At 43.3% G+C, this 9,431-nt stretch overlaps 1 long non-coding RNA gene across 1 annotated transcript; it reads right to left on the bottom strand.

Annotated features, from left to right (window-relative positions):
• Nucleotides 1-595: 595 nt before the first annotated feature.
• LOC138976743 (uncharacterized) lies at nt 596-3,493 on the bottom strand. Its single transcript, XR_011459134.1, has 3 exons — nt 2,555-3,493; nt 1,677-1,767; nt 596-696 (listed from the first exon to the last, which is right to left on the bottom strand). It is a non-coding gene; the product is annotated as an uncharacterized lncRNA (long non-coding RNA).
• Nucleotides 3,494-9,431: the final 5,938 nt, after the last annotated feature.

Genomic DNA, 9,431 nt, shown 5'->3' with positions numbered 1-9,431 from the left:
AATAATTTAAAAAGATGGTTATAAAAAAAAATTAAGAAAAGCCGATTTACCGACCCTCTTTTTGTGTGCCTATGTTACTGTAAACAGACTAAAAGGTACATCAGAAACAACACACCAGGGAGGGTCCAAAATTGTATCAAAATATAGATGGTAGGGAATTCAAAATAAAAAAGACAATAGACAAAACATGTACTTCGGCTCATAGAGCCTTCTTTAATTTTTGACTCATTAAGTCCATGCTCCGAGAGTCCTTTTTTTAATTTTGAATTGCCTACCATCAATTTTTTTTTATACAATTTTGGACCCTCTTTGTACGGAGAGAGTTGGCAATTGTTAATCACATTCTCTCATCTCATTGACTCTCCTTCAGCTCCTTGGTAACATGCGTTCCCGTCTCTGCCAGGATTGGACACAGCAGCAGATAACCGGTAAATATGTAACAGGCATAAATGGCAAAATAGCTCGCCTCGCCTGATAATATATGAGACAACTGTTCTACTACAAAGTCTTTCTTGGGAGGCTTGGCTAATTTACTCGCTCGTTTTACACGGGGTTCCATCGTTTTCTTTTCTAATCGGAAAACCTTGCTCCTCAGTTTGTTGACCTTCTGCCGAAGTTCCGCTTCATGAGGGGATGGGGAGGATGACGACTTTGATGCTTTACATCCTATGTCCTCCAGGATCGCCTGAATGTCATCTAAAAAAGAAAACACACATAAAATAACATAACCATAACAAGTTACAACCTGGAAGAAATTAAAACATGTGTAATTAAATCACAAAATGAAAATAAACAATAGCGTAGGAAGGCAGGCCAGAAATGAAGTGTGTTAGCAACTATGGATACGATGTGGAACAATGATGGAATTGACCTTGTTTGGTACTGAATGGGTGAGGCCATTAGAACTGTACCCACGGAATACGCCCTATATAAGCTTCATATTGATTGATTGATTGATTGATTGATTAGGACAACAGTACCAGGTAAACTCCTCACACACCATGCCTCTTTCTTTCTTTCTTTATTTGGTGTTTAACGTCGTTTTCAACCACGAAGCTTATATCGCTACGGGGAAAGGGGAGGGGGGGGGGGGGAGATGGGAATAGAGCCACTTAATTGTTTCTTGTTACACCATGCCTCTAACAGGATATGTTTCCCATCTTTACGTGTTGGAACTACAGGTACAATTTCATCCATCCATGCATCCGCCCTATACAGCTTCTTCTTCTTCTTCTGCGCTCGTGGGCTGAAACTCCCACGTGCACTCATTTTTTTTGCACAAGTGGAATTTTACGTGTATGATCGTATTTAGGCAGCCATACGCCGCTTTCGGAGGAAGCGTGCGGGGTATTTTTGTGTTTCTAAAACCCACCGAACTCTGACATGGATTACAGGATCTTTTTCGTGCGTACTTGGTCTTGTGCTTGCGTGTACACATGAAGGGGGATAAGTCACTAGCAGGTCTGCACATAAGTTGACCTGGGAGATCGGAAACATCTCCACACTTAACCCACCAGGCGGCCGCGACCGGGATTCGAACCCTCGACCTTCCGAGTTAATAGACCGACGTCTTACCACCCCGCCCGTCACCCTATACAGCAATTATCAACTATGTAATGGATGGGTTTAAACATTTTTTGATGTCAGGGTGTTCTTCATGGTTAAAAATCTCTTACCTGGTTGAACAATTTGTGCATCAGGCGACAGGTCGGTGCTGGCTTCATTTGTAGCTACCCTTTGCGATGGTGGCTTCCTCCCACTAGCAACCTGCAAATGCACAGCTCTTTAACTGACAAACTCACAACCAACACCCAGTCACAATGAAACAATTCTCCCAATTTCATGGCATTGGTCTTAGGCCACACAAAAAAGTGTATGTTTCTCGTAAGGCAAAACAAAAAATAATCTGTTTACAGTATCCGGACCAACCCTATTTTTTTCCCACCGGCCCTAGACTTTTTTGGGGCATTAAAAAATGAAATTAAAATATTCAGATGGCTAAAATACAAAAATAAAAAGCCGACCTACCGACGCTATTTTTGGGGGGCCTATGTTACCTTAAACAGACTTTTTTTGTGGCCTAACATGACTAAAGGTGGAGATTTTTTTTCTAAACTTTTTTTTTTAAACCATCTTTTTAACTTATTTTGTTGAAAAGCAGGAAAACAATTGATTTTCGAATACCCCTTTTATTTTTGAAAATGCAAAATAAAAGTCTAGGGTCGTCAGGAAAACATAGGTAGGGTCAGGTGACCAGAAACATACAACTTTTTTGTTGTTGACGCCGACCCTATACTTTTTTTGCCATTTGGGGCTGTTTTTTGGCAAAATAAGTTCATCATATCATCATAATCAAGACGTCGATCCAAAATAAGTAACTTTTTTTTGTTGGCCTTATCATTTTTTTGCGCTAAATGCAAACAGGCATTATTTGATGGGAACAATGCTGGTTTTTTTCAATTCTTACATCAGCCTCAAACTTGTCATTACTCAGCCTGCATTTAATAGTGTGCTTCATTGGTTTGCAAAAACCTAAAACCAATAAATAAATAACCTTCGGTGGTGGATTGGGCACTGCAAACAATGTCGGGACAGCATTCCACACAAGTGATCCTCTCTGCAGGATTGTTTTACTGGTTGGCCTCAAAGTGATCAGTACAAAGCTTGAGACCTTGAACATCAGCTGGCTGCAGCTTTTCAAAGTCCTCTCGCCTTGTGAATTGCATCCATATTCTGCACCTAGTTTGACAATAAAAACAACAATGTTATTGTTAAACTAAGCAAAAAGGAAAGACAAAAAAAGCTAAATCAGATCTTCAGTCTAAATCTAACGCTCTGCCTGAACGCAAAACGGATGAGTGATGTACCTTTGTACTGTAGTTTTCCCGTAAGCAAGGTTTGATAAAGGTTTCGGCAAATATGCCCACGGGTAGTTTGTCATCAAGTGTAAACTGTTGTTTTGTACTGACTGCTGACTCACACTCACAGTCGTAAGTACAGTGTACACATGCACACACAGGTACACACGCAGACACACGCGTACATAGTACAGCTAGTACAGAAATCTCAGGATGAACCGATCCATGCTATGTTTGTAATATTTCATTTGCATATTAGTTCTATAAATACTGTAGTATCATGATTCATAGCAGACAAAAATGCCCAGAGACAGTTGGCTTATCTGAGTGAGTTGACTCGAGCCATTGCATTCTCATTCTGAAGAAGGTAAACCTGATGAAATAATCACTGCACAACCCACCTTTTTTCTTCTTTAGGGAACTTGTGGAAAGTTTTCCCGAAGCAGCTCTGTTTGTAACGGGCGTTCTTGCAACAAAAAGCCGAGCACAATTTACCACCACCTCGCACGCGATCGGTACCTACGCGATCCGCCATTTTGTTTTCGCCGTCAGCATGTAACTAGGGACGATAACCCACAAACACTTTTTCGCATTTTCTTCGCAAGTTCCACGTCTTCCTTATGTACAGTGTTTGACATCATATTTGGCACACTCATTGAGAGTGCGTAGCATCTGGCACGATGATTTTTTACTACAAGTAAGGTCTGCTATCAATGTATGCCAAAATGTAACCATCCTACAGTAAACATGGATATACAAGGGATACTGTCCAGTTTCCCCATAGACCATGCAGTTTGGTGTGGACTTTTTCAGGTGTAGTAAGTACTTGCAGAATTCAAGTTGGAGAGTTTCAATTATTTCTATTCCTGTGTAACCCCATACTTCACAACTATAGGTCAAGATAGGTGTGACTAGTGTTTGGAAAAGTTCCAGCTGGGTTTTGATTGGGAGATCCAGTTGTCTACTCTTTCTAAGGAGGGACATCATTGCTTTTCGGGCTTGATCTTTAATGCCTACTTTGAAGTTTCCATTAAAATTAAATGTTAAGCCGAGGTACTTAAACGATGAGACATGATCAAGTTTCTGGTTTTGGAACTTAAAGGGAAACTGGTAGTTTGCTTTCTTTCCACAGAAAATCATGACTTTGGTTTTAGAGCAGTTCACTTTCAGTTTCCAATCATTGCAGTATATTTCTAGGTTATCAAACATTTTTTGAAGGCTGTGTTCAGTATCTGCAAAAATCACAGTATCATCAGCATACAAAATCAACAACATCTTTAAATACGAAGTGAATCTATCATCAAAGTCTTAGCTCTCGTAGTACGGTACAAGGGAAGCAACTCCTCAAGGCAGAGTACCAGTGACACAAATTTTCTTTTCAGCTATTGCTTCCCTTGGATGTGTTCATTTGTAGGGAAGGTGTGTGTGTGAGGGGTGTGCAGCGTCTTACAATTTGAATCTCTTTGTTATTTAATCTAGTCTTACCGTGCAGTATTTTAGTTTTATTTGTTTTTGTCACTCACTCCAACTTTGATTTTTCTCTATAACATTTTGACACTGATATGTATGATCGATGTCACAAATGCATGTTGATCTTTTAAATTGCTCTTGATCTGTTTATACTTGTTTCTTCCTCCCAAAATCTCTTTTTCGTTTACATCATAACCATGTTTTCGCTTCATGCCATCTTTCCATTTGTACTTTTGCATGTTCATTAAGTGTAAATTGTTTTCACTATGTGGCTCAAAAGAGCTTTTTGTGAATAAAAACTGTTCAAACTGTTCAAACTTCACCCAAATGGTAGGTTGAAGGGTGTCTACTTCAAGTGCATGTTGTTACTTTCAGTCTGTGTGAAGTAAATAGTGAAGTGTTTCTTTTCGGTTTGGTGCAAATCCTTTCTGGGCAGATTTGTCACTGTTGCCACAAACACAGAAACAGCCATACAGACAAAAACACATACACTCTCTGATTATTGTCAGTGTATATTTTAATAAGATGCAAAACATCTTGAGAATATTTGATACATAACAAGGCAATCCTAAACATTCTCCACCAATAGTTATCTGGCTATAGTAATCACATGTGCAACATTCATATAACATATTACAGTTAAACAGCAATAAGACCAAAAAAAGCCTTGCACACAAAATAGATACAAAGACGCAGATGTTGCATAAACATTTTTACATCTAATGTGCATTGCATTGCAATTGAGAAGTGGCCATAGCCAATTAAGCACCACATAACTATGTGACTATGTGACACAAGGTGCACACAAAGGGTGACCTACGCTGACTTCCTTTATACAAGATGACTCATGTTGACAGCCACTATACAGGGTGACTCCTGTTGACAGCCACTATACAGGGTGACCCATGTTGACTTTTGTTTGTTTGTTTGTTTGCTTAACGCCCAGGCGACCACGAAGGGCCATATCAGGGCGGTGCTGCTTTGACATTTAACGTGGGCCACACACAAGACAGAAGTCGCAGCACAGGCTTCATGTCTCACCCAGTCACATTATTCTGACACCGGACCAACCAGTCCTAGCACTAACCCCATAATGCCAGACGCCAGGCGGAGCAGCCACTAGATTGCCAATTTTAAAGTCTTAGGTATGACCCGGCCGGGGTTCGAACCCACGACGTCCCGATCACGGGGCGGACGCCTTACCACTAGGCCAACCGTGCCGGTGACCCATGTTGACTGCCACTATACAGGGTGACTCATGTTGAGAGCCACTATACAGGGTGACACATGTTGACATCCACTATACAGGGTGACTCATGTTGACTGCCACTATACAGGGTGACTCATGTTGACAGCCACTATACAGGGGTGATTCATGTTGACTGCCACTACAGGGTGACCCATGTAGACTGCCACTATACAGGGTGACCCATGTTGACTGCCATTATACGGGGTGACCCTTGCTGACTGCCACTATACAGGGTGACCCATGTTGACTGCCACTATACAAGTTGACCCATGTTGACTGCCACTATACAGGGTGACCCATGTTGACAGCCACTATACAGGGTGACTCATGTTGACTGCCACTATACAGGGTGAACCATGTTGACAGCCACTATACAGGGTGACTCATGTTGACTACCACTATACAGGGTGACCCATGTTGACAGCCACTATACAGGGTGACTCATGCTGGTTGCCACTATACAGGGTGACCCATGTTGACAGCCACTATACAGGGTGACCCATGTTGATAGCCACTATACAGGGTGACTCATGTTGACTGCCACTATACAGGGTGACCCATGTTGACTGCCACTATACAGGGTGACCCATGTTGACTGCCACTATACAGGGTGATCCATGTTGACAGCCACTATACAGGGTGACCCATGTTGACTGCCACTATACAGGGTGACCCATGTTGACTGCCACTATACAGGGTGACCCATGTTGACTGCCACTATACAGGGTGACCCATGTTGACTGCCACTATACAGGGTGACTCATGTTGACTGCATCTATACAGGGTGACCCATGTTGACAGCCACTATACAGGGTGACACATGTTGACAGCCACTATACAGGGTGACTCATGTTGACAGCCACTATACAGGGTGACTCATGTTGACTGCCACTATACAGGGTGACCCATGTTGACAGCCACTATACAGGGTGACCCATGTTGACAGCCACTATACAGGGTGACTCATGTTGACAGCCACTATGCAGGGTGACCCATGTTGACTGCCACTATACAGGGTGACCCATGTTGACAGCCACTATACAGGGTGACTCATGTTGACAGCCACTATACAGGGTGACTCATGCTGACAGCCACTATACAGGGTGACTCATGTTGACTGCCACTATACAGGGTGACCCATGTTGACTGCATCTATACAGGGTGACCCATGTTGACAGCCAATATACAGGGTGACACATGTTGACAGCCACTATACAGGGTGACTCATGTTGACGGCCACTATACAGGGTGACCCATGTTGACTGCCACTATACAGGGTGACCCATGTTGACTGCCACTATATACAGGGTGACCCATGTTGACTGCCACTATTCTTTCTTTATTTGGTGTTTAACGTCGTTTTCAACCACGAAGGTTATATCGCGACGGGGAAAGGGGGGGAGATGGGATAGAGCCACTTGTTAATTGTTTCTTGTTCACAAAAGCATTAAACAAAAAATTGCTCCAGGGGCTTGCAACGTAGCACAATATATTACCTTACTGGGAGAATGCAAGTTTCCAGAACAAAGGACTCATTTCTTACATACTGCTTGACTAAAATCTTTACAAACATTGACTATATTCTATACAAGAAACACTTAACAAGGGTAAAAGGAGAAACATAATCCGTTAGTCGCCTCTTACGACATGCTGGGGAGCATCGGGTAAATTCTTCCCCCTACCCCGTGGGGGGTGACTGCCACTATACAGGGTGACCCATGTTGACTGCCACTATACAGTGTGACCCATGTTGACTGCCACTATACAAGGTGACCCATGTTGACTGCCACTATACAAGGTGACCCATGTTGACTGCCACTATACAAGGTGACCCATGTTGACTGCCACTATACAGTGTGACCCATGTTGACTGCCACTATACAGTGTGACCCATGTTGACTTCCATTATACAGTGTGACCCATGTTGACTGCCACTATACAAGGTGACCCATGTTGACTGCCTCTATACAGTGTGACCCATGTTGACTTCCATTATACAGTGTGACCCATGTTGACTGCCACTATACAGTGTGACCCATGTTGACTGCCACTATACAGGGTGACCCATGTTGACTGCCACTATACAGGGTGACCCATGTTGACTGCCACTATACAGGGTGACCCATGTTGACTGCCACTATACAGGGTGACCCATGTTGACTGCCACTATACAGAGTGACTCATGTTGACTGCCACTATACAGGGTGACCGATCTTGACAGCCACTATACAGAGTGACCCATGTTGACTGCCACTATACAGAGTGACCCATGTTGACTGCCACTATACAGAGTGACCCATGTTGACTGCCACTATACAGTGTGACCCATGTTGACTGCCACTATACAGGGTGACCCATGTTGACTGCCACTATACAGGGTGACCCATGTTGACAGCCACTATACAGGGTGACCCATGTTGACTGCCACTATACAGTGTGACCCATGTTGACTGCCACTATACAGTGTGACCCATGTTGACTTCCATTATACAGGTGACCCATGTTGACTGCCACTATACAGTGTGACCCATGTTGACAGCCACTATACAGGGTGACCCATGTTGACTGCCACTATACAGTGTGACCCATGTTGACTGCCACTATACAGGGTGACTCATGTTGACTGCCACTATACAGTGTGACCCATGTTGACTTCCACTATACAGGGTGACCCATGTTGACCGCCACTATACAGTGTGACCCATGTTGACTGCCACTATACAGGGTGACTCATGTTGACTGCCACTATACAGTGTGACCCATGTTGACTTCCACTATACAGGGTGACCCATGTTGACCGCCACTATACAGGGTGACCCATGTTGACTTCCATTATACAGGGTGACCCATGTTGACTGCCACTATACAGGGTGACCCATGTTGACTGCCACTATACAGTGTGACCCATGTTGACTTCCATTATACAGGGTGAACCATGTTGACAGCCACAATACAGGGTGACCCATGTTGACTGCCACTATACAGTGTGACCCATGTTGACTGCCACTATACAGAGTGACCCATGTTGACTGCCACTATACAGAGTGACCCATGTTGACTGCCACTATACAGAGTGACCCATGTTGACTTCCATTATACAGGGTGACCCATGTTGACTGCCACAATACAGTGTGACCCATGTTGACTTCCACTATACAGGGTGACCCATGTTGACTTCCATTATACAGGGTGACCCATGTTGACTGCCACTATACAGGGTGACCCATGTTGACTTCCACTATACAGGGTGACCCATGTTGACTGCCACTATACAGGGTGACCCATGTTGACTGCCACTATACAGGGTGACCCATGTTGACTTCCATTATACAGGGTGACCCATGTTGACTGCCACTCTGCAGTGACACATGTCAAAAATTACAAGTTGTGGGAAAAAAGCCCTTTTTTGCAACCAAGGGCAATAATCGTCTGGTTATAGCCAAAGGGAGACAATTCACAAGTGGTATGTGGTTTTTAGATAGAGCGATTAATGACTTTTACAGTGATATGTCATTTATTGTGACTTTAGTGTGTTATGAATATAATAATACAACTTGTTTGAAATTAGAGGCAACATTCTCAACATGAGCATAATAATAATAAAATATAGGCAAAATTCTCAATAAAAATTGCCCACGCCCTTTGCCAGCAGACAACTCTGCACAGCCTGCTGTGGAGGGTGCCGGGTTGTCTGCCTGTTACACATACTTGAAACTGTCTGAACACATACAGTCTACTTCGTTTATAACGTCGCCGGATATAACTTCACCCCGTTATATCGTCACCCAAACACCGGTCCCGGCTCCATTCCTTCTTTCCATGACTATTTTAACCTCGGATATAACGTCACCGGA

This window comes from Littorina saxatilis, linkage group LG9 (genome assembly GCF_037325665.1).
Source record: "Littorina saxatilis isolate snail1 linkage group LG9, US_GU_Lsax_2.0, whole genome shotgun sequence".
Lineage (NCBI taxonomy): Eukaryota > Metazoa > Mollusca > Gastropoda > Littorinimorpha > Littorinidae > Littorina > Littorina saxatilis.
This window is presented reverse-complemented; position numbering and strand designations above follow the sequence as displayed.